This window comes from Sturnira hondurensis, unplaced genomic scaffold (assembly GCF_014824575.4).
Source record: "Sturnira hondurensis isolate 20B ecotype Veracruz unplaced genomic scaffold, ASM1482457v3 Scaffold0020038, whole genome shotgun sequence".
Taxonomy (NCBI): Eukaryota; Metazoa; Chordata; class Mammalia; order Chiroptera; family Phyllostomidae; genus Sturnira; species Sturnira hondurensis.
In genome coordinates, this window is record NW_028092669.1 from 309172 (window position 1) to 335253 (window position 26082).

Genomic DNA, 26082 nt, shown 5'->3' on the forward strand with positions numbered 1-26082 from the left:
GAGTACCTACTTTTCCCTTAGTCTAAACTAAACTCATTCATTTCTACACAGCCTAGGGCCTCAACCCGTTTCTTTACCACAGCAGCTCATAATATTCTCCCTTCTCTGAAGCTCATTGTACTAGTTATTGCCATTGGCCCATCCTCCTATCCTCCTATTCTGAGTTGCCTTTTTTTTTTTAAAGATTTTATTTATTTATTTATCTTTAGAGGGAAAGGAGAGAGGGAGAGAAACATCAATGTATGGTTGCCTTTTGTGTGTCCCCTGCTGGGAGTTGGCCTGCAGGGAACCCGCCTGCAACCCAGGCATGTGCCCTGACTGGGAATCGAACCGTGATCCTCTGGTTCACAGGCCTGTGCTCAATCCACTGAGCTACACCAGCCAGGGCTTCTGAGTTGTATTTTTCATTGCTGATTCACGTGGGTAGATGTGGTGCTCCTGCTCTGTGGCTGCAAATGTTAATACATGCTTCTCCCTTTCTACACATGCCAATACTACCTGCCTCCATCAGTCTCTTGAATAACAAAATGAACTGGGACTTATGAATGAACTTTGCAAACTCCAAGTAGCTTGTAAACAGTAGATGTTATAGAATAATTCTGAATGTAGGAAGTACTTAGTATTTCTTTTTGTTTTAATTTGAAACAAATATTTTTATCCTATATTGTTGAATATCACATACTCACAGAAAGCAAACTTTTAATTTATTAGGTTCATTAACTGTAACACTACACAATCGTTTGGATCAAATAATGAAGGATACACAGCAAAGAGACATCATGGCCATTGCAGAAACACAAAGCCAGCACAATCACACTTACCTTGGAGTCAAAGTCCATAATGCTTTGCAACAACCAGTTTATACAGTCCTCACATTTCATAACCGTGCTATTCTATAGGTGAGGACATGAAGGAAAGCCAATCCAGTTCATAAGCTTCAATAGTACTTCTCCAGAAAAAAAATTAATAGGAGAGTGTTAACATCTTTAGCTATTGTGTTCCAGAGCCCCACCCTTTTGACGTGAGGACCTGTGCAGCATCATTTGACTATTCATTCTGCATAATCTCTTTCCTCGAAAGGATAAGTGTGATAACATAATTGCCAACTCTGTTTATGAGTAATTGTTAAGACAAGAGAAGTTGTTCCTCCAGTAGCAAATTTGCAAGAGTAAAGCCTATAGAATTGTTTTGAACAATACCCCAAAATATACCTTTTAAAACATTTACTTTGAAAAAATTTAATTATTTATGTATTTATGTATTTATTTATTTGTTTATAGAGAGAGGGGAAGGGAGGGACAAAGAGAGGGAGAGGAATATCATTGTGAAAAACATCAATTGGCTTCCCTTTGTATGCGTAGCTCAACTGGGAACCAAACATGAAACCAGGAATGTGTGCTGACTAGGAATAGAACCCACAACCTTTTGTGTGGTGGGACAACATGAATATTGAGCCACACTTTTCAGAGCAGCATTTACTTGTAACTTTTGATAATTATGTTAAAGTTTTCTATTGCCAGGATCTGAAAATTAATTTCTTTTATGGTATAAAAATTGCTTTGCAATTTTCGTGTCATACTAAAAAGTTTCCCAACTGCATAGTTTCATCTGTGTCTTAGGCCAAACTTAAACACAGAAAATTTACATTTAATTGTATTTGACCTTTAGGCCTGTAATAAAATATTGGTGGTGAAAAAACTCTTAGTATTTCATCTGGTGTGTATCAGCACAAACTCAGTTACAAAGTGAAAGATCTAAATTCTCTACCATAGACACCTACTTTATTGTTGTAATAAACTTCAGAAAGAGAAGAAATAAAATATCTTTATATATTACATTATCCATATACCTTCAAAAATAGAATAAAATTACAACATTTTAATAACAAAGTAAGAATAAATGTACATTAATAGTGTATATTAAAGTTACAGAAATGTTATGTAAATATTTGTAACAGTGAACATTGTTATAAAAAAGATAAATAATATAATTAATGTTTACCTGGCTCATAAATTTTCTAGCTAACTGTGCTAATTAACTATAGCATGCACTGCCCAGTTAGGCAAGACCTACTTTCTTGAATTTAATTTTCAAGAAAAATTATAGTGTTGTAATTTAATTTTAAAATTGCATATAATATCACACCCCTTGATAATTCTTAAAGTGTTTTTCTTCACTGATTATGTGGTTACTGTCTTGAGATCCACAAATGGACTAATAATTTTCTGATTTCCAAGACAGAGCCTTGAGGAGATAGTTATTGAAAGCTTACTTTGAAATATTAAAACAATTCTGTATTTTTATGTGAGTGCAAGTGATTGACCATTTGAAAAATGAAGTCTGCATTTCCTAGTTGATATTTTATGTGCACTTAACATTCTTAAATGTGACAGTTTATTATAAAAATTGAAGACAAGTAACTGTGTTTGAAGGCTCAGCTCATTTACAAGTAAATGATAAAGCTACATCAGATTTGCAATCAATTCTTTTAAGAATGTTTATTTAGCCAAACTTTTAATTTTCAGTTCTCCATTTAAAGCTATAATGTAATAATCTTTTGAAAAGTCTTCCTTTTAAGTAAACCAACTTTATTAGATATTAAATAATAAGTGCATTCTCATTCTCTTTTTTTCAAAGAGAAGTGTTACATCAGAATGTCATGCATTGCCCTTAGTAAAACTTACAATTGGCACAGATTATACAAGAACTTGATTTAAGCATAATAGCACTTGTGGGGAATGGGGAGGGGTGCTGAAAAATGTTAGTAATGATAAAACTAATGTGAATTAATTAGTCTGCCTTGTCAATTTCTTTAATTGTATTTCTTATACCACATTATTTGCCAATCATATTTACTGGCTTATTCTGAAATAGTCCAAAAATTTTCTAATCCAGAAATTTTTATAATAAGTATATGAAATTATGATTAAAATTTCAAAACTGATAGTAAGAAGTGACCTAAAAGCTTCACATTAATTCTACTTTCAAGCTTTGTGCAGTGGCAATATCGTGGCCAATGAGGTTTATCCGAGGTGTGATTATTGCTAATTGAAAACTTAATTCTACTTTCATATTACAATTATTAAACAATAGAATTTAAAGGCTATGCTTAAAATACGAGTTGGCTAATCATCTAAAAGACAAGCTTTTTATGTACTAGTATTTTCTTATTAAATATAGAATAGTGCTAAGTAGTGTGAAAGGCCTTGGTTTTGAATCCTGATAGATAAACCTGTTTCCTAATATTTAAAGTGAAGTAATAATGGTACTTGTATCATAAAGATGTTGAAAGGATTAAATGAAATAATATGTATAAAGTGCTGATGATAGTGCACAATAAATGGTAGTCATTTTTAGTTTATGCTTGTATGAATTCCCTAGACTGCCATGTCAAAGCTTCACAGACTGGGCGGCTTAAAGAAAAGAAGTTTAGCATTGTCTGGGTAGCTCAGCTGGTTAGAACATCATCCCAATACCCCAAGATTGCAAGCTCCATCTCTAGCTGGGCACACAAGAATCAACCAGTGAATGCATAAATAAGTGGAACAAAAAACTGATGTGTATGTGTCTTTCTCTCCCTTCTCCTCTCCCTAAAATCAATAACTAATTTTTTAAAAAAAGAGCAGAAGTTTATTTTCTCACAGCTTTGGAAGTCGTAAATTCAAGATTAAGTGTTGGTAAAGTACCAATGGCATATTTCACAGACATAGAACAAACACTTCAAAAATTTATATGGAACCATAAAAGACCCCAAATAGCAGCCGAAATTTTGAGAAAGAAGAACAAAGTAGGAGAGATCAAACTATATTGCAAGGCCACTGTAATCAAAACAGCCTGGTACTGGCATTAAAAAAGGCACATAGACCAATGGAATAGAACAGAGAGTCCAGAAATAAACCCAAATCTCTACAGTCAATTAAGATTTGACAAAGGGGGCAGTAACATAAAATGGAGTAAAGATAGCCTCTTCAACAAATGGTGTTGGGAGAGCTGGACAGCTACATGCAAAAAAAATGAAACTTGAGCACAAACTTACACCATACACCAAAATTAGTTCAAGGTGGATAAAAGACTTAAATATAAGATGTGAAATCATTAAAGGAAAGCCCTAGAGGAAAGCTTTGGCAGGAAAATCTCAGATATTCCGCACAGCAAGATTTTTACTGATACGTCCCCTAGAGCAAGGGACATAAAGGAAAGAATAAACAAATGGGATCTTAGCAAAATTAAAAGCTTCTGTGTGGCTAAGGAAAACAGCATTAAAATAAAAAGACAACCGACTATATGGGAAAACATATTTGCAAATAATACCTCAGACAAAGGTTTAATCTCCAAAATATACAAAGAATTAACATGACTCCACTCTAAGAAGACAAGCAACCCAATTAGAAATGGGCAAAGGACTTGAACAGACACTTCTCCAAGGAGGACATACAAAGGATCCAGAGACACATGAAAAGATGTTCAGTATCACTAGCTATCAGAGAGATGCAAATTAAAACCACAATGAGATACCACTTTACACCAGTCAGAATGGCTATCATAAACAAAGCAATAAACAACAAATGCTGGAGAGGTTGTGGGGAAAAGGAGACCCTAGTTCACTGTTGGTGGGATTGCAGACTGGTACAACCACTATGGAAAACAGTATGGAATTTTCTAAGAAAACTAAAAATGAACGTACCTTTTGACCCAGCAATTCCACTCTTGGGAGTATATCCTAAGAACCCTGAAACACCAATCCAAAAGAACCTATGCACCCCGATGTTCATAGCAGCACAATTTACGATAGCCAAGAGTTGGAAGCAACCTAGATGCCCATCGGTAAATGACTGGATCAAAAAGCTATGGTACATTTACACAATGGAATTCTATGCTGCAGAAAGGAAGAAGGAGCTCCTACCCTTTGCAACATCATGGATGGAATTGGAAAGCATTATGCTGAGCGAAATAAGCCAGGCAGTGAAAGACAAATACCATATGATATCATGGTTAACAGGAATCTAAACAATAAAACAAACAAGCAAGCAAAATATGACCAAAGACACTGAAATATGGAACAGGCTGACAGGGACCAGAGGGGAGAGGAGAGGGAATCACAGGGGAAAAGGGGAAGGACTCACATGAACAAGTACAAAGGACAAATGGACAATAACTAAGGTGGGGGGTGGAAATGGGAGGGAGGTGGGGAGCACTGGGGGAGGGTCAGGGCTGGGAATATAAAACAGAAACCTGTACTTGAACAAGAATTAAATTAAAAAAAAAAGATCAAGTGTTGGTTTTTTATGAGCATCTCTCTGGCCTGTAGATGGTAGTCACCTCTTTGTGTGTTCACATGGGTTTTCATCCGTGCATGTTTTGTGTGTGTCTTAATCTCCTTTTTTTATTAGAGCACCAGTCATATAGGATTAGAGCTCACCCATATGACTTCATTTTACTTTATGTCTTTAAAGACTCTATTTCCAAATACAGTCACTTCCTGAGGAGGGGTTAGCATTTCAACACATGAATTTGGGAGTGGGAAGGTACAGTTCAGCCCAAAACGATAATCAAGAGTAAAGTTGTGTAGACTGGTGTGATGTGGCTGTAGAAAACTGCTGATCTGATTCAGTACCCCACTTTACAGATTATCAAGCTGAGACCTGAGAGTGAAGTGTACATATTAATTTGTGTCTGAACTAAGAATTTAAGCCTTAAAAATCTGGTCTCCTTTTAGTAACATTTAAAATATCGAATAATAGTTATTTCTATCAACATTCTTATATAATATTTTTCTTAAAATCTATTGAAAACATTTATTACTTCTCAACTTTAAAAGTCCTTTTTAATTTTTTATTAATTTGATGGAAATTTCTTGTTATTTAATTTTTATTTCCTCACTATCTGTTAATTTGTGGATCATCTAGGCCCTGATGGTTTTTGCAAGCTTAAAAAAAGGTAGTCATTCAGTACAGTTAAAACAATATTGGTTAAAACAAAACTTATTTGGCTCTGTTGCAAATGAGCTGGTGTGGTTTAGGCAAGCACTTTTCACTTTGTGTGCCTTAGTCTATTCATCTATAAAATGGGAGATTAAAATTTGATGACTTTATGAAAAGCTGTTAAATTTAAGTGATCATTTGAGTTAATTTGTGTTTTGCCATATGGACTACACCACTACAACCTACATTTGTCCCCACACTTTCTATACAGTGGATTGGAGCTGGAAGGGTTGTTTTCATTGCTGTTACACAGAAAGCCAGGTCAAGCTCAAGCTGTAAAAACTCTTTCTCCATGACAACATACCATGCTAGAATTCAGATTTTCTGGCTTTAATCAGTATTAGTTTTATTCATTTGGTTTAAATTAGTTTCAATTTTTCTCCAAGAATTTTTAGTATATATTAGGATTGAGGAGTACTTATTATTTTCACCTTCAAAACCCTTGGTATTTTAGCTGGAAGCAAGGTTTTGTCAGGGACTCAAAGTCTTCTTAGAAATAAACTAATTGAAATCATATAATCTCAAGGAGACAATTTGCTGTCAAGAATACCTTAACATTTAATGGGGAAAAAAGGAAAATTAACCTACAATGTGTGCCTAAAGGGAAAACCTACTGCTGTACCTGTATGCCAGGAAGAAAGAAAATAAGAGAAAAAAATAAGACTCAAGGCCACTTCTAAAAAGTGTGTATTCCTTTAAAATATTTTAGAGTCGTTTCATGTTTATATTTAAGATGCTAATATCACCTCAGTCACTTTCCCAACATTTTGTCAAATTCTATGACATTTTGGAATATATGAATTTTTCTATGATATGTTCTCCTCTAAGACTTATATTTGTCTTTTATTGATCTTGAGTTTATTTTTGTGTATGGTTTAAATTGGTAGTTGAGTTTCATTTTGTTGCATGTAGCTGTCTAGATCTCCCAATATCATTTGTTGAAGGGGCTATTTTTACTCCATTTTATGCTCCTGCCCCATTTGTTTAATATCAATTGACCAAAGAGACATGGGTTTATTTCTGGGCTCTCTATTTTGTTCCATTGACCTATGTGTCTGTTCTTATGCCAGTACCAGAGTGCTCTGATTACCATGGGCTCGTAATATAGTTTGATATCAGCTATTATGATCCCTCCTATCTCCCATTCTGCTCTTCTTTCTCAAAATTACTGCAGCCACTCAGGGCCATTTATGGTTCCATATAAGTTTTTGAAATGTTTGTTCTATATTCATGAAATATGTCATTGGTATTTTAATAGGTATTGCATTGAATCTATGAATTGCTTGGGCAGTATGGGCATTGTAATGATGTTCATTCTTCCAATCCATGAACATGGTATATGCTTCCATTTGTTTGTGTCTTTCTTAATTTCTTCCTTCAGTGTTGTGTAGTTTTCTGCATACAGGTCTTTTACCTCCTTGGTTAGGTTTATTCCTAATACTTTATTTTTCTTGTTCCTATATCAAATGGGATTTTTTCCTGATTTCTCTTTCTGATATTTCATGTTGGTGTACAAAAAATGCCTTCAGTTTCTGAATATTGACTTTGTAGCTTGGTGTTTTGCCAAATTCACTTATTAGGCTGAGTAGTTTTTCGGTGGTGTCTATAGGGATTTCTATGTACACTATCATGTCATCTGCAAACAATAACAGTTTTATTTCCTCCTTTCCAATCTGGATGCCTTTATTTCTTTTTCTTGTCTGATCACTGTGGCTAGAACTTCTAATATTATGTTGAACAGAAGTGGTGAAAGCAGACATCTTTGTCTTGTTCCTGATCTTAGAGGATAGGCTTTTAGTTTTTGCCCATTGAATATGGTGATGGCTGTAGCTCTCTTGTATATGGTCTTTATTATGTTGAGGTATGCTCCCTCTACTCCCAGTTTGTTGAATGTTTTTATCATAAATGGGAGCTGTACCTTATTAAATACTTTTCTGCATCTAATGATATGATTGGGTGATTTTTGTCTTCCCTTTTGTTTACATGATGTACCACATTTATTGATTCACAAATAGTGTACCATCCTTGCATCCCTGTGATGAATCCCACTTGATCATGGTGTATGATTTTTTTAATGTGTTGCTGAATGTGATTTGCCAATATTTTGTTGAGAATTTTAGTGTCTATGTTCATCAGTGATATTGGCCTGAAGTTTTCTTGTTTTGTTGTCTTTATCTGGTTTTGGTATGAAGATGATTCTGGCTTCATTAAAAGAGTTTGGGAGTCTTCCATCTTTTTAGCTTTTTTTGAATAGTCTTTGAAGAATAGGGTTGGGTTCTTCCTTAAATGTTTTGTAAAATTGTTCTGGTTTTGTGAAACCATCTGGTCCAGGACTTCTGTGTGCTGGGAATTTTTTTATTACAGCTTTGCTTTTACTAGCTGTTATTTGTCTGTTGAGGCTTTCTCTTTATTTTTCATTCAGTTTTAGAAGATTATATTTTTCTAGAAATTTGTCCATTTCACCCAGGTTTTCACATTTGTTGACATACAGTCATTCATAGTAATTTCTTACAATCCTTTGTATTTCTGTGGTATAGGTTGTAATTTTTCTTTTCATTTCTGATTGTGCTTATTTGGGTCCTCTTTCTCTTTTTTCTCGGTCTGTTTAAAGGCTTGTTGATTTTGTTTATCTTTTCAAAGGAGCAACTGTTGGATTTATTGGTCTTTGGAATTGTTCTTTTAGTCTCTATGTCATTTAATTCTGCTCTAATCTTAATTATTTTCTTCCTTCTACTTGCTCTGGGCTTTGTTTGTTGCTGTTCCTCCAGTTCTTGTAGATGTAGGGTTAGGTTGTTTATTTGAAATGCTTCTATCTTTTTTAGGTAGGCCTGTACCTCTGTGAACTTCGATCTCAGGACTGCCTTCACTGTGTCTCATAACTTTTGGACTATTGCGTGTTCATTTTCATTTGTTTCCAGAAACTTTCTGATTTCTTCCTTTATCTCATTATTAACCCATTCATTTTTAATAACTTGCTATTCCATCTCTACCAATTTGGTTTTTTTTCTCAGTTTTTTCCTTAAGGCTGGTTTCTAGTTTCAGGCCCTTGTAGGACCCCTCTACTTTTGTATTTACCCCTCAGTTATACTCACAGTGCCCTGAAGATGGGCAAGGACTCCATGGGCACTACTCATCTTCATCTGTGCAGTTTAGATTTATTGCTCCATTACATAAGATTCAGAGGAAGCTATTACCTAAACTAGTCCCTCATCAATTGCCTTTTCACTAGGCAAACTTCTTACAGGCAATCTACTGATTCAAATCTTGCAGAGAAGATGGCAGGAATGACTCGCTGTATCAGGATGTAGTTTTTACAAGAGAACTGTGTAATTCTGGCCCATGTCTGCCACCGATATGCTTTTCTCTTCATTTGGTTCCTGCCATTCAATTGCTTCCTTATTGGAAAGTCCTGTATGGACTTTCATACAGTTTGATTCCTTCATTTCTGAAGACCGGGACACCTGGCAGAAGTGAGGCAGAATAGGGAGAGGATGGGAGAGTCAATGAGTGGAATCTACCACCTACCTCCTCTACCCCAGGTGAAGCTGCTTCTCACACCTGCCATATAAATTGAGATTCTAAATGAAAAAGAAGATTAATTTGCTATTTTTAAAATCAATCCATTTATTAATTGTCAAAATCTCTTCTAGCTTGGATGTGCTTTGACTCAGTCCACTCCTATTCTGGAAGCTTATACATATTCTTTTTTAAAATATTTTATTTATTTATCTTTCGAGGGGAAGGCAAGGAGAGAGGGAGAGAAACATCAATGTATGGTTGCCTTTCGTGCGTCCCCTGCTGGAAGTTGGCCTGCAGGGAACTGGCCTGCAACCCAGGCATGTGCCCTGACTGGGAATCGAACCTCGATCCTCTGGTTCGCAGGTCCGCGCTCAATCCACTGAGCTACACCAGCCAGGGCGATATTTTTTATAATTTCAAAAATATGATCATAGAGAAATTCGTTCACTGTATAAATAAATAAGAATAATGAGGTAGTGAAATAAAAGGTGAAGTTATAACTGTTAACAAAAAACACGTATGTAAATGGATATTCTCTTCCTTCCCATCTCTTATTCTAAACCTGTTTCTCATCCTGTATTGATATTCTAGTTTCAGTTAAACATGTCATCTCCATCAGATCCTCTGGTCAGGGATAGAAGTCACTTGTACGCTCTCTCCCATCTCCTCCCCTGCCATGCTCTTTCCTTCTCCACAACCACACCATTTCATTCTGGATTGAAAACTTCTCAACTGGGCTTGTAGTTTTCTAAATATGCCAAATTCCCACTTGCCTTCATCACTCCATATTCATATTCCCTCCTTCTAGGGAAGTTTATTTCTTTTGGTTTTCCTGTTGAACATTAAGATAGTCCATACTCTGATCTTTGGAACCTACTTCTTTTATAGCTCCTATCATTTTCAGTTAGGATTACTTAAGTGTCTATTTCCTCTCCTAAACTATGAGGTTCTCCAGGGCCATGGCCAGATCTTGAAAATCTTTAATAGCACTAAGTAGGCAGGTGCTCAATAAATGTCAATGCATACCAAATGACTAGATGTGGTAACATATATCAGTTATAGCTTTTTAAGTGTATTTATTGATTATGCTATTATAATTATCCCATTTTTCTCCCATTTATTCCTGTCCATCCTTCAATACCCCTTCCACCAGTATACTGTCACATTAGTTCATGTCCATGAGTCATACATATAAATTCTTTGGCTTCTCCACTTCCTATAATATTAACCTCCCCATGTGTATTTTGTACCTACTGTTTATGCTTCTTATTCCCTATACCTTTCCCCTCATTCTCTGTGCTTCTTTTCCCCACTGACAACTCTCCATGTGATCTCCATTTCTGTGATTCAGTTCCTGTTCTAGTTGTTTGTTTAGTTTGTTTCTGTTTATTTTTTGTTTGGTTTGGTTGTTGATAGTTTTGAGTTTGCTGTCATTTTACTGTTCATATTTTTTTCTTCTTTTTTTCTTACATAAGTCCCTTTAAAATTTCATATACTAGGGACTTGATGGCGGTGAACTCTTTTAAGTTGACCTTATCTTGGAAGCACTTTTTCTGACCTTCCATTCTAAATGATAGCTTTGCTTGATAGAATAATCTAGGTTGTAGGTCCTTGCCTTTCAAGACTTTGAATACTTTTTTCCAGACCTTTCTTGCCTGTAAGGTTTCTTTTGAGAAATCAGCTGACAGTCTTATGGGTACTCTTTGTAGCTAACTGTCTCTATTTCTCTTGCTGCTTTGAAGATTCTCTCCTTCTCTTTAATCTTGGGCCATATAATTATGATGTGCCTTGCTGTGCGCTTCCTTGGATCCAACTTCTTTGGCACACTCTGAGCTTCCTGGATATCCTGGAAGTTTATTTCCTTTGCCAAATTAAAAAAGTTCTTTATTATTTTGTAAAATGAGTTTTCAATGTCTTGCTCTTCCTCTTCTTCTGGCACCCCTATGATTCAGATGTTGTATCCAAAGGTCCTAAGCCTTTCCTCATTTTTTTGAATCCTTATTTCTTAATTCTGTTCTGATTGACTATTTATTTCTTCCTCCTGCTCCAAATCGTTGGTTTGAGTCCCAGTTTCCTTCCTATCACTGTTTTTTCCTTTATATTTTGCTTTATTTCACTTTTCATAGCCTTCACTTCTCCCTCTATTATGCCATCATACTCAACCATTTTTTGTGACCATCCCAAATACCAGTGTTTTGAACTGTATATCTGATAAGTTGGCTATTTCATCATTGCTTAGTTCTATTTTTGGAGTTCTGATCTGTTCTTTCATGTGGGCCATATTTCTTTGTTTCAGCACACCTATTACATTGTAAGGCATCAAGAGTTAGGTATTCGTCAGGGTGGGGCAACCCAGGTGGCTGCGTTGTGGAGCTATAGGAGGGAGAGTGGTTCAGGAGGTGATGCAGACACCAGCCCACAGTGTCTGTGTCATTATGGATGAAATGAGAGATTCACACAAACTACCGAGTCTGGTGGAAGAAAAGAAACAGCATGTTTTTTCTCCCAAGGGGAGCAAAATGCCTTGGCCCTTGCTGTGACTTGCCTTTATTGGGTTTCTCTGCACATTACATGATGGTCCTCATTTATTGTGCACAGGTTGCTTTAGGTGGTTACCTTTACAGAAAACAAAGAAGTCAATGCTGCTAGTCACATCACAGAAGAGGGATATTTGCAAATGAAAAGGCAAAAGTGGTTGAACTGATTACACTGGTTCTTGGAAGGTTTAGCATGGATTTTAGGAAGTTATTTTACAGTGAATGTTTGTCACAAATCCGGGTGAGGGAGTTTTTAGCAAAAAGCAAGACTCAAAGCAGCCTAGGCACATTGCAGGCCTGATTCCCCTTGGGAGAACCTATCCATGGGTGTGGGTCCTGTGTATCTCCGGGGGGGGGGAGCTGGGCTCACATTATGCAGAATGGTCTCCTACAAATAGGGAACAATGTGACTTGCTAAACTCTTGGCAACTTTGAGTCACTTCCCCCGCTACCCAGAACCAAACTGGGCCCTTCTTGTACTGATTCCAAGGTGGGTTGGTTTGTGTACATTGTAGGATCCTGTGGGTCTCTCCAATGATCTCTCCTGTGAGGTTGGGAATTTCTCCCACTATTGCAAACCCCATAGGCTTTTATAGTCAGAGGTTTTGAGGCTTTATTTCCCTGCTCTGGAACCCTGGGTTGCATGGTCTGTCTCTCTCCCCAGTTGTTCCTCCCAGGTTGTCTGCACACTAATGTGGTGCCACCAGCCACTACGTTACCTGCTGGGTCCACCAGTCGCCACCTTGTCGCATGTCCTCTCTGCCCGATCCACCCATCTCTACCTATCCTACCACTCTAGATAAGGAGTTAACTCCTTAACTCCTTGGACTTTCATACAGTTTGATTTTCTGGCAGTTCTGGTTATTTCTGTTTTTAAATTTGTTGTTGTTCTTCTTTTGGTTGTGTGAGGAGGCAAAGTGTATCTATTTACACCTTCATTTTGGCCTAAAGTCAAAATGTCTTGGTTAAAGCTTTTAAGGAAGGTTTCTACTGTCAGCTTTTGTAGTCTCACCCTAAGAGAAGATGACTTCGATGAGGTAGCATCATGGGATGTTCTTATCAAACACAGTGATCCAGGGATTAGAAGACATAGGATTAGGAAAAGAAATCTCTCTAGTGATTCCAGGCACTCCATAGGAAAAAAATGTGGAAGGAGACTTCTCCCTTTCAGTGTCCCAGCAAGTGAACCAGGAAACAAACCATAGGAATTACCCAAGGGAATGACAAGTTCAACCAGGAAAAGGGAATATTTAAGCGCATCACACCAGTTATTTTCAGATAACTTTGAATGGCAAACTTGTAAGTGAGAGGGTAGGTCTGTTCTAGGTTGTTTCATCTTGCGGAACAAAGACAAACGGCGATGAAGATTTGGGTATAATGTAAGGAATAAATACTGAAAAATTCCTCTGTCTGACAGTAAAGGAGCTTGCTTCTAATGCACACACTTCTGTCCATGACTTCTGTCCACACTAGAAGTGTGTCCATGACACACTTCTGTCCTGACTTGCCTATGTCAGCATCATCTTTCAGGACATATTGGAGAAGACACCCCATTTACAGTGCTGGTAAACCAGACATATTTTCTCCCCTTCTAACTTCACAATTTTTGGTTTTACATTTTGGGAGAAGAGAAATACTGAGCAGAGATAACCAATGTAAGAAAATTATCTTTGGGAATTTTGCTATCCACAATGATATTAAATTCCCTACTCTCCAATTTTAAATGTTGTTTTGTTGCTCAAGATAGAAACAGCCTGTGCATAAAGGTTTGTCATAAAATATACCTTCCACTTCCTAAGCTTATTTGAGCCCTGATCCCTAGTCCATGAGATGGCTTGTCATTGTAGTTCTTATTACTTGGGTGGAAGGGTCAGAATTAGTAATAGGGAGTACGCCTTTTTGGCCCATTTTCAATTATCAGAAGATTTAACAGGCTTTCAGGCAGGGTGAGGACCCTGCTCATCTTTGCTGCCCTGCAACCTCCCGAGTTAGTCTCTTTTATCTCTTTCTGGATGTCCGACATCCCAGCATGCCACATTGCACTGGCTAAATAAACCCTGTAAATCTAGCTTTTGTGTCCTGCTAATCCTTTTATTTCCTAAATCTTATTTAATCCAAAAGGCCTCCTTTCATCTCTCTAACTGTCCACAGGGTCACCCTCACATCCTATCAGCTATCCTCAGAAACCCTGGATGGAGTTGAAAAGCTTTCCAAAGTCTCCCTGATTTTCATTAGATTGCAGAGGGGCCAGGCGACACCTGCCAAGTGGCGCACTGGAGAAAAGCCTTGCCCTGCAGTGCCTGCCACAGTCAGTGAAAGTTCTGTGCATTGCCCTGCCTGCCAGGAACACCAGCCACTCTCCTCTGAGCTGTTCCTGGATTCCTGAGGAGAAAGATGGCTGCATTTCTGACCTCTGAAACATGGGACCATGAGCAAATGGCAAAATTCAGTTGGGCTCAAGGGAACACAAAGCAACCAACTCATGCTAGATGAATGTTATTTTTGTCTAACTTAAATGAAGATGAGCTTTGGGTTTGAGGAAAAAGAAAAGCAATTAATGTCACTGGGTAAAGGGAGCCAACAGGCCTATACATATGTATCCAACATGAATGTTTCTATTTCGGCTCCTTCTACATGCTCATTTGAAAAAGAGATGTAATAGAATAATCAAAACACTAGACATCACATTTATAATTTTTTATCAAAGTTCTGTTGCTGACCTTTGTTTTATAGTTTTACTCCCTTCTGCATGGCCCCAGCCTCCCAGTTCTGATATTCCTATTAGGGATTAGTACTCACCAGTTTACTCATGTATTGATTAATTCTATCTTTATGAGAGTAGCTGAACATCTCTGAACTCAAAGTTGGGAGTGTTGGGAGTTTTGACTAACTTTAATTTAGGCTTGTACCACCTGTGCGTTCTTAAGTTGAGCTGTGGCAACTCCCAGTGATTCAATATTCTCCCATGTAACCTAGGAAAGTTATGTTGACATTGTAGGACGGGGCAAGGGTTAGATGAGATGAAAAATATAAAGCGGAGTAATAGAGTGACACATTGGAGGTGACAAACAAATATTAGTTTCCATCGTCTACAAACTTTTACAAGGGTTCATGAGAAAACTCATGTGGAAGAGAGCAGTATTCCCTACAAACAGTAGGAGGATAAGTGATTTTTGCGTATGCATTGTTCACTCCAGTAGATTGTAGAATATGCAAATTATAAGGGTGTTAATCATGTACTCCCCCAACCTCTGCTCTGCCAAGAACCTGAAGATATCCATATTCATATGTAAGTGGAGGGAAATAAGGTCTCCAAGGCCATGTAATTAGCAGCTAGATTCTGGTTTAATCAACCAATGTATGAACCAACCTAAGGAAAGACTCTCTTACCAGATGAGCAAATGGGATGGAGAAATGAAGAAGATGGAAAGGCAGGTTGCCACAGGTAGCCTGGCTCTTCAGGAAGGGAGACACGGCCTCTGGAGGACATAAGCTCTCTGATCAACTGCAACAAAGTTACAACCAGCTCTATTGTTTCCTGATTGCTTCATGACAATCTCTTTCTCTTCTCTCTCTTTTTTAAAGAAAGATTTTATTTACTTTATTTTTTTTTAGAAAGGGGAAAGGAGAGGGAAAAGGAGAGGAAAGGAGAGGGAAAGAGAGGGAGAGAAACATCAATGTGTGGTTGCCTCTCATGCACCCCCCTCATTGGGGACCTGGCTGGCAACTAAGGCATGTTTCCTAGACTGGGAATTGAACCAGTGACCCTTTTGTTCACAGGCCAGCGCTGAACCACTGAGCCATACTAGCCAGGGCTCCTTCTCCTTTCTTTAAACTTATCATCAATGAGCAACCTTCTGACCACCCATTCTCTCTCCCAGACACCTTGGTTGGGTGCACTCTGGATGACAGTCCAAGCCGTGGAGAGTTCTTCATGGTTAATTATATTTTGCTGGTCCAGGCCATATATCAGTCTCTTGAGGTAGATCAGTGTGAGTCTACTATGGAAAGTCTGATCTTTATTGAGGGTGCTGTTTCTATGCCTGCCAGACTGAGGAGTAGGACCAAATGATTGTAGTACACCACGATGATGCCACAGTTGGAGTCCGTCCGGTAATGCCATACCAGGTCTGGGGGTACTCCTTAGACTTTTACCAAAGCACTTAGGAAATTGAGACTTTGTTTAGGTTTCTTTGAATTTCTTATGAAGTGTGCAGCACAGTGTTAGACATAAACACAGAAATAAAAAGTTCATGATATAGAACAATATAGAGATGGTATAGACATATAGGAGAACTGTTGCTTTTTAGTTTTCAAAGAACCTCCAGGGTGGTCCTGCCTCTCCAAAACAAGTATGGATGTCAGCTGGACAATTGTTCAGCAATGACTTTCCCAGGGCACGCCTAGGTCTACAGCGCTAAGGTTGTCACATATGTGACACTGACAGGTCTCCCTCAGGTACCCTTCCTCTTTGTTTCTGTTAGTAACACATCTTGATGGCACTTCTTTTACCTAGCTTATTTTGTTCTTTATTGCTTTGTAAGTAGTTTTTAAAAATACACTTCTACCTTCCCTAGGTTATCAGCTTCTTGATAAGGTCCATGTAATAACATGTAATAGTCCATCTCAGAAATTCTCCCTCCAAAAACACAGTAAGAACTCAACATATAGTTTTTGAAAAGAATGATGCTACTTCTTGAATGCAGCCCCCTAGGATTTCTCTAGTTTTGATGTTACCTTGTGAAGTATTGAAGCTGGTTCTAATTTCCTGGTGGAACATAACCCAGGAGAACTTTAATCTGGAGGGGAAAAGCCATTGTTTTTAACCTATAGAATTCTATGAGAAAAACTTGAAGTATATTTGAAGGTAAAGAATTCACTGATAGAACTCAGTATAGAGGGTTTTGCTATTTCCACTGAAATCCTAAACCAATCTGTGGTACCACATAAATTATAAGGTCATTTTTCCTGGGGCTACTTCTTACCATTTATATCTGGCCCTAAACTTGTATAATATAGCACCGCAAAAATAACATATTTCAAGTCCTTTATTACTATCGACCACTGGGGAAAGTTTTGCTTCTTTCTCCTACTGCCCTTCCTTTCCCCACAAGGTCTTCCCCCAACAGACAATTTCCTGAAGAACAGCAGTGGTGGGAAACAGAGAAGTAATGGAATGCAGGACTTCTGTGTTGATAATGTCCTGTGGGTGGGTTTCTTCTGATTATTCCTCAAAAAGTGATGTGGACATGCAGCAGATCACAAACTCTGAGATGGAGTGGGGTCCAAATCCTACATTCATCTCTTGGACAAAATACTAACTCTCTCCGACCTGTTTGTACATCTGTAAAGTGGAGCTAATGGGACTTAGGGGGCAATGAGAAAGTGCCCACATGCTCCCTGGCATGCAGTGGGATTTTGATAAATGCTATTGTCAACTCCCAGAATTAATTTTTTTCTTTTTAATAATAACAACTGCTCAGCTTCTCAGAGGATGTTGAGAAATAATTTTTATTCCATACCCTGTCTTCTAGCCCTTGCCACCTGAGGGATCAGCAGCACTGTCACAACTCATGTGCCAGGAAGTAGAAAGAATATTGATGGGGATGAGATCAGCTGGAACCCAGAGCCAGGTCCCCAAATTAGCTCATACTTGGAATAAATGGGCACAACAGGGTGAGGCCCACTCACAAAGAAAGGCCAGTCATTGAGGAAACTGTCCAAGAGACAAGGTGTGCAGACAAGCAAGAAGGCACATGTGTAAGGCCTTCGTTAACCCAAATGTATGCCATCCCACTTGAATATCCTTATCCTCACATTTTATACGGTGTTTAGATTCTGACTGTGATCATAGATATCCAAGAAAGTAAAGTGTAATCAGCATAGTCATATTAAGGGTCCAGCATTTTGCGTACTTCAGTGCTGGCCCTTACCACACCCCCGAAAGGTTTTCTCAGCTGTGAATATTTAAGAGTATAGTAATGTGTCGAGGTCACACCAGAATGTTGCACATGGGGAATTTGAAACCAGGGCTAAGGACAGCAGAGGTTCTGCTCATTCCATGACACTGTACTTACTGTCTCTTGGCATGAGAGAAAATCTCATCTCTCTTCCTTGTTCATCATCGAAGTCCTTCTTATTCAGTGCTCCATGTCTCACCAGGAGGCTCTTGAAAGACCATTTCCGATGTATAGTAAGCAGTCAGAGAAGAAGCCATTTCCAATGTGAGCTTTATAGGAATTATTCACACCCATGGGGATACATACTAGTAAATATGAGAGGGACCTTGCTCAGAGTGACATTCTGCTTAAGACCTAGGACCATCCTGGGATACAACCAGCCCCCTGCTGCTGGAGAGGCCTGTAGAAACAGCCTCACTACACCCTCACTTTATAGATAATGGAGCTTACATCCTCCTTTGGAAAAGGAGGTTCTCCTTTCTGCCCAGGTTCCTGGGGTATTGGCAGTTGGTTTAGTGCCTGGAGCTTCACCTCTCCTTCCCTTTGTTAGCCTGAGCAGGAGGCACCAACATGGGTGACCTGGTAACAGAAGACAGAGTCCAGCCTGTGCTTATGAAGAAGCCAAACCCAATCCCCATCCTTCTGAAGGGAATAAGGAGGAATAAATAATACAGAAAATCAGCCCTGTTAACCAGGAGGCCTGGGGCCATTGCTCAGCCCACAGGCCACCACAGACAGTAGCAGGTAGTCAGAAAGGCCTGGGACAGAGTTGTCTTCCGAGAAGGCCCACAGAGGCAGGGCACATCCCAAGAGGTTGCTGAAAGCTGTCTTCACATCATGGAATTTCTCTGGATCACCTGTCTGTACCTTGGGTACCAAGGTGGGAAGTACCTTGGGTACCTTGGGTATGGGAAGACAAATAATGATGATGACACAGCCCATTGATGATATCTGAGGATAAGGGAACTTTGGGCCCAGGACCCCACTGCTGCCAAGGACCATTCTCCACACCTGCCCAGTGTGACATGAGAGGGACTTTGTCCACACCAGCTTTGAAATAAAACACATTACCAGCTTGGCTGCAGGGGGATAACCGAAAAGAAGAAATCACAGGAGTTACTCCAACCAGAGGCAGCTGGACAGGGGCTGCAGAGAGTGCCTGGGTACAAGTCACAAAGCAAGATGCTTCTCTACCCACCCCCTCTAGTCCTACCCGTTGTCCCTAAATATTCTTTATTTCTGTACTTCAAGAGCTGCCACCTTCAGGCAGCCCCTTTTCCCCTCTCAGCTCCTACTTTGTCAATTTCACACCTCCGTATACCACACTTCTCCTTGCTCACTCTCCCATTGCCCACCTACTGTGGCACCCAGGGCGTCTTTAGTTCCCATTGCAGCACTGATGTATTTCCTGCCTTCAGCTGCCGTTTATAAGTTCAAAGCCCTAAACTCCATGTCAAGCCCAAACCCTTCCACTGAACTAATTCTCTAATCCCAATGGCCAGCTGCCACCCCACATGAGGGATCCGGCACCACCAATGTAGCATGTCCAGGTTGGAAACAATCTTCTCCTACCCCACCTCCTCTGTATCTTTTGTCTCAGCAAATGCCCCCATCACACACTCAGTTGTCCCAATGAGAGTCTGAGGGGCCATATGTTCTTATGCTTTTCCTTCAGTGCTTCCCCCTCACATCCAAGAAGTGACCCAGGACCCTAGGTTTCACTCTCTGGGCCTCTCATATAGACCTGGTCCCCTTCTCCATTCTTGCTGTCACCTTTCCTGCCTGAACTCTTCCAGTGGTATGCTTCAGGGGATAAGTGCCATTGCTCCTGCTGAATAGACTTCCTCCTCTCTTCTGAGCATAGGATACTTTCCCCTTCATCTTCATGTTCTTGCAGAAGGCTAACTTGTATCTCCAAACCCCATGTTGGCCTCACATGCCCCTTCTGGATTAGACCCTGAACACCTTAGGCTGTAAAGATATGCTGCTTACATTGCTGTCTCTCATGAAACTAGGACCAGGTTGCATTCCTCTGATCTAGCTGAGCAGATAGATGTGTCACATGTGCTCAATACATGTTTTGTTGTTGGAATAGCAGGTGATAAATGAAGGGAGTGTTTTTTGATTGAGTATACACAAGATATAAAAGTGAACACTAGAGCTAACACACCAAAGAAAGCTTTATAATTAGGGGTTTTACAATGTCTTATTCACTGGGGACATTTTGGGCACATACTTCCTGCCACATTTTCTTCCAGGCACTGCTGACAAGTAATGAACAAAACAGAGATAAATCCTAGCCATCATGGAACTTACATTTTAGTGACAAATGAATAAGTTAAGGAAACTATGTCAAATAAGGACAAGCTGAGAGGAGGGCTATGCACCATTGAGTGTGGGGAAATGAAGGTGTTGGTTAGGGTAGCACAGGAAGGCGACTCCCGAGTAATGTCTGAAGGAAGACAGAACAGCCGGCTGATCTCCCAGAGACGTGTTCCAAGTAATGAGCACATGTGAGATCTTGAGGAGCTTGTGTGCTTGTGGTGTTCCTGGAGCAGCAAGCTACAGAAAAAGGGCCAGTTGTCATTGAAGTTGCATAGTACGTCAGGGGAAAGTGCAGGCAAAAATGGACTCATTCAACCTGGTTCTCGGAAACAGAAAATGTTTGGGAGGGGGAGGGAATGGTGAGGAAAAGACAAGGGAGACACTAACTCTAGGGGTGACCACTGGGGAGCTGCAATTCCCCTTCCTCTTACCCTCATTACTGGGCAGCTGGCATCCCTGGACTTAGGTGACCACATCACTAGGGATTTCACTGGAGCCTAGCCTCCTCTTCAACGGGGCTGCCTGCTGGGGCCCATCAGGCAGAGCAGCCACTCAATCGCTGTCTGTGTGCATCCATAGGGGCCTGGACAAGGGCGCCTCAGAGAAGGAATTGGCCACTAGCCCTGCTGTGGCAAAAAGAATTTGAATGGGGGAGGGTGGATTATTTCCAGTAAGGGAAAGAAGTGGCTGAAATAGTGAGTGCACAGAGAGAGACTGCCCTCTTGGAAGTGTCTGAAGCAGGGATGGACATGTTCAGGGTCTCCATCCCCTTACAACTTGCCTTCTGGAAACACTGTCTGTGGATGACCTCAGTGGTGGGAACACTGAGTATTGCTGAGTGCACAGGCTCAGCGAGGCTGTGTGGTCACGGCCAGTACTCAGGCTTACTCTGCATGCGTGACTTGTCCATGATGTACATGCTGGGAAACAGAGTGGGCCAGTGGGTAGAGTGAGTGGGCCCCCAGTGGGTAGGGACCCAGCGGAGTACCTGGCATCTGAGATTACTACCCACTCCTGCCCAATCCCTTTTATAATAAGCCTACCCCTTTGCCCCTGCTCATTCTCTGCTCTAGAATGCCCATCCACAACTCTTTTAAAATGTTAATAAATGACAAACATTCAGGATGAAACTCCCCAAGCCCATCTGTCCCCCACAATTTAGTGTAAATTAATTTAGTCGGATTCTCTCTTCAGGGCTTTCCTGTATGAAGGCAGTGGGATTATACAGCATGGAGGAGCAGGAAAGGGGAATTTTCGAGATGAGGAGATGAGAGGCCCTAACTGAAATGTTTAGAGAGGGGATGGGTGCTTCACAGGTGTACTTGAAGCCAGACTGAGTTCCCAGCCCTGCAGGTCTGTGTCCATGATTTCCCCAGACACCACAGCCATGTAGGCTTTGTGTGGGCACTGCCAGCTCCCAGCTCCTCATGAGGAATAGGGGCCCTCCTGCTGCCTCCACTTTTGATCTATAAATAGAAGTGCATTTCTCAGAGGGCTACTTTCTTTGCAGCAATCAAAGAAATGATTGCTGAAAAGTGCTGTATGCAGTGCAAGACATCAGGGATGGCCCCAGGAAGGTTGGGGCAGCACACCAACAGCAGAGGGCCTGCCTCAACTGTGTGCAAGTGCACCCGTGGGCCTCAGCTCTGGGGGTGAACCTGAGGCTGCAGGCTGGACCTCTGCCCTCTGGAAATTGGAGAATATGCACAGATGAGTGAGGCTGCTGGTGATGCTGCTCCTGTGGCCATCTGCAGGGGTTTCTCATTCCATCCCCTCAGCTGCCTGCCTGACTTTGGCTTTGGTCATGAGTCCTTCTGACTAGGAGCAGAGAAATCTCACTTCCAAAAGAGCAAGGACTCTTTTCAAAACAAATACTTATAATTCTGAGATGTTAAGCTTTAAAAAATTAATGTGGAGTTATTTAATCAAAGCTATGATGTTATCATCTCTCGTGGGTATGAAAGATATACCAATATACTATGTTTTGAAAATAATAAAAATGTGCTGCTAATTAAATTGTAACATGCCATTGATAGGTAATTGCATCCTACATTCAAGGACATCTAAATACTGGGGAGTATAGTTGAGAATTAAAGAAATAAACTGTATCCTTTTGGCTAAGTGAGATACCATTATATGTATGTTACCAGTAACAGTACTGGCAGTCATAAAAGTTTTGAACATGTATAAGCCACTCAAATTAAAAACATTTCCTCCAAAAACTTTTCTGTGAATGTGAGAACTGTTTTCTCTACTAAGCTTTATCAACAGTGGTGGGAGTAGCACAATTGCATGGGAACATGTAAAATTTCTCTTGGGAGTGAACGGTCTGGGTGACGAGGGTGACTGTGTTGGAGGCTGTGTGAATGGAAGTGACAGTGAAGTCAAGACCTGCAGAAATAAGTCAAGGCTTAGGCCTCTAGGGGGTTCTGCCAGCTGGTGGCCTGTCAACACCCAGTGTCCATGGCTGGGCAGAGAGAACCTATTTGTAGTCACCAGGCAGGTGACTGAATCAAAGTCCTTTTCTTCCAACATACTTAGCTGCCAGCACTGAACAGCAGCTTAGGTAGATGGGAGACTGACTAAACTTGGGCACCATTGGAGTCGGTGACCAGAAGGTAGAAGACACCAGAGCCCTTTGTGTTTTCCAGACTTTAAGAATTTTAGGATAGTTACAGAATATACACACACCACACAAACTAACACACTCTCATATGCTCAATATTTACACACTGTCACACATATACTTAACACCCCCCCAACACAAATTAGACACACACAGCTCATATTCACACTCAAGGGCCTGTCTTTACAACTGTCAGAGTGAAATGGTCTAGTTGAAGAGGAGAAAGCTGTTTGTGTCTGACATGTCTGTCAGCATAGGAAAGAATCTTTCTGAAGCCTCTTTGTTTTCCATAACTTATGGAGAATAAATTGTATCTGCTTTGCAGAAAACTTATTTTCTATTGAAAAAGAAGGAAAACCCTGTTGATAGTCTAAGTTGTTGATGGGTTGTGGAAACTATGAGAGCTGGAAAGAATCTTTGGAATTACACACACACACACACACACATACACACACCTCACTCATGAATTAGCAATCTGAGACTGCCTTTGGATTTATTTATCTTGATAAAGAAGCAGTTGTTTTTTTCTGGATGCACAAACCTAAAAGCAGGATAGAAGTTACCAAATTATCAATTCCAATTCAAGTTATTTTCCCCATTAACCATAATATTACTTGAAGCTTACATTGAAATATAAATCATATTTTAAGGAATGCCCATGTTCACATATTTCCTTTTAGCCAGCAAGTTATGTTTACCTTTTTTTTGCATTTTCTTCTGGGAATAATATATTTCTCTTCAAGTCCAAGCCCAAGACAAGTTAAGTCCTTGAAACTGTGTCCTTGAAACTGAGGTCTTGGTGAGACCTCATCTGTGTGCAGAAAGGCCCCAGAATGACCCAGGTTAGACCCAAGCTGGTACACAGTGTGGCCATCCTGAGAAAAGAAAATCTAAGGTGGAAAATGAATCTGGCCTCAGCACAGCCACATGTGAAAAAAAAGCGTGATGAAGGAGATTTGCAGTCTCATGGTGAGGACACTCAATTTTTAAATTTACCCTGAGATAAAATCTCAGTCCCTGAGGTCCCCCAAAGCTCTGGGGTCTGAACTTGTGGTAGGGTTAGGAGGGAAGGCAGTATTATGAGGATGATGTCCCGGCTGAGTGACAGTATAGCCTTTTCTGACAACAGTCTAGAAATTCAAAATTACCAAGTTGCAGTCGCTTAGTTAGCCTGTGCCTTCTCCAAACAAGGGGGGTCTTGTGGGGAATGTGGTCTGTGGGGCCATGAGTCTCTCAGTCTAAAATGCCCCTACTCTCTCACCTCTGCTTTCATTCTGGATTTCTGAACTTCTGTCTGCACTAGAAGCACCTGTGGGAGCAGTGCGAACCAGACACTGCCTCTTGAGCTTTTGATTCAGTATGTTTTACATTTTTAATAAATGCTATGTATAGTTCTGATATGGTTTGTCTAGTTCCTAAGTTTGAGATATTTCCTTATGTGTAAGGAGCTCCTTGAGGGAAAAAGAAAAAACGTAGAGAATCCAAAACAGTCAATGTTTCTCCTTGTTAGCAAATCTGAGCAGGCAAGCTGATAAATTTAACTATATGTTTCAGTTCCTAATGATTTCCCTCTCCATCCACCTCTGGCTAATATATCTGTATTAAATTCATTGATCTTTTATATTACAATTACCTATATTTTTAGTGGGATTCATTGAAGAAAGGATTTTAAGGCCTCTTAGAAACTGTATCATATAGAAGCTGATATAAAATTTACGATAAAGGGTTGAAAAAACACGGACAAAGAGGCATAACTGCTAAATTTGAAAAATGTTCATCATTAAGTAGAAACATTTCAGCCTAACTCTAGTACTTCATTGTTTCATAAAAATGGAGATCATATGTACCCTTTATAATCATTTTATAGTGCCATGACCTAAATGTTCTGGAAAACTTAAAAAAAAATAAGTTTTGGTAGAGAAATAACACATTATTAGTGCAGAAAGTTGGAATATAATAATAAGTTAAAATGGTTGATGATAATCAACTTTAATATTTAGGTGTTTTTTCTTCAATTTGGAGATATAAACATGCACATTCATAAGGATAAATTTAATATGTCATAGTTAGGGTTATGCTACAGTAAGTTATTTTCTACTTTATATAAAACATCAGAGTAGGCAAGTTTATACAAAAAGAGAGTAGATTAATAGTTGCTTAGGACTGGGGAGTGGGCAGGTGAGGTGAGAGTGGCTGGGAGGTGCTGTTACTGGGTGAAAAGTCTACTGTTAGAGTGATAAAAATGTTCTAAAATTATTGTTATGACTGGGCTACTTTGTAAACTTATTAAAAAACATTAAATTATACATTTAAGTTGGATGAACTTTATGATGTGTGAATTACATATCAATAAAGTTGTTTAAATATTTCAGTTAGTTATATACCAAGGTTTCACAAAATAAATTTTTGTATTTTCTTTTGCAATTTTCTTCTATCACCTTATGTTAAAATGAATATTAGATTGTATATAAATTGTGAGCTTATAGTATGGTCACTTTGTTCCAGTCTGAAAACTTTATAAAGTATTTAAATAAAGTGATTTTTGCCTTTGCAGATTTTTTTTTCCTGAATTAACATACATAGTAACAACAGATATGGACTCAGTCATTCACTAATTCGGTAACCAGTGAGTCTCTGCCATTGGCCATCCCCTGTCTAGACACTGAGCATCCAGCATCATGGAGAGACTAAGGCCCTGCCTTCACCAGCTCATCGTCTCAGGGGCCACAGCAAGTGGTGGTACACATGCCTCTCCCTCCAGCTTCTCTTCTACTGACCGCTAATTGGTTAAAGTATGAAAGGTATGTTTGAAAAGACATGCTAGGAACAGGTATAGATTTGTAGAATTTCAACACTCTAGAGGTCCATAGCAATTTTTATAATTTGATCATTTTATGAACATGGGAATTGAGCTACTTTGTAAATTTATTAAAAAACATTAAATTATACATTTGAGTTGGATGAACCCACAGGAGTCCAGTGATTTGATCGAGGAAGTGAGTATGTAGCAATTTGGAGAATTCTAAAACTCTCAAACTCATATATACAACACAGCAAAAAAATCATTTTTCTCTCTTGAGGCATATTTATAAGGCAGATTTTCTGGGAGAGTCCCAATCAGAGGTGTTTTTATT

General features: G+C 39.5%; 1 pseudogene; it reads left to right on the top strand.

Moving 5' to 3' along the window:
• Positions 1-2987: 2987 nt before the first annotated feature.
• LOC118974966 (uncharacterized) lies at positions 2988-3111 on the top strand (annotated as a pseudogene).
• The last annotated feature ends 22971 nt before the right edge of the window (positions 3112-26082 follow it).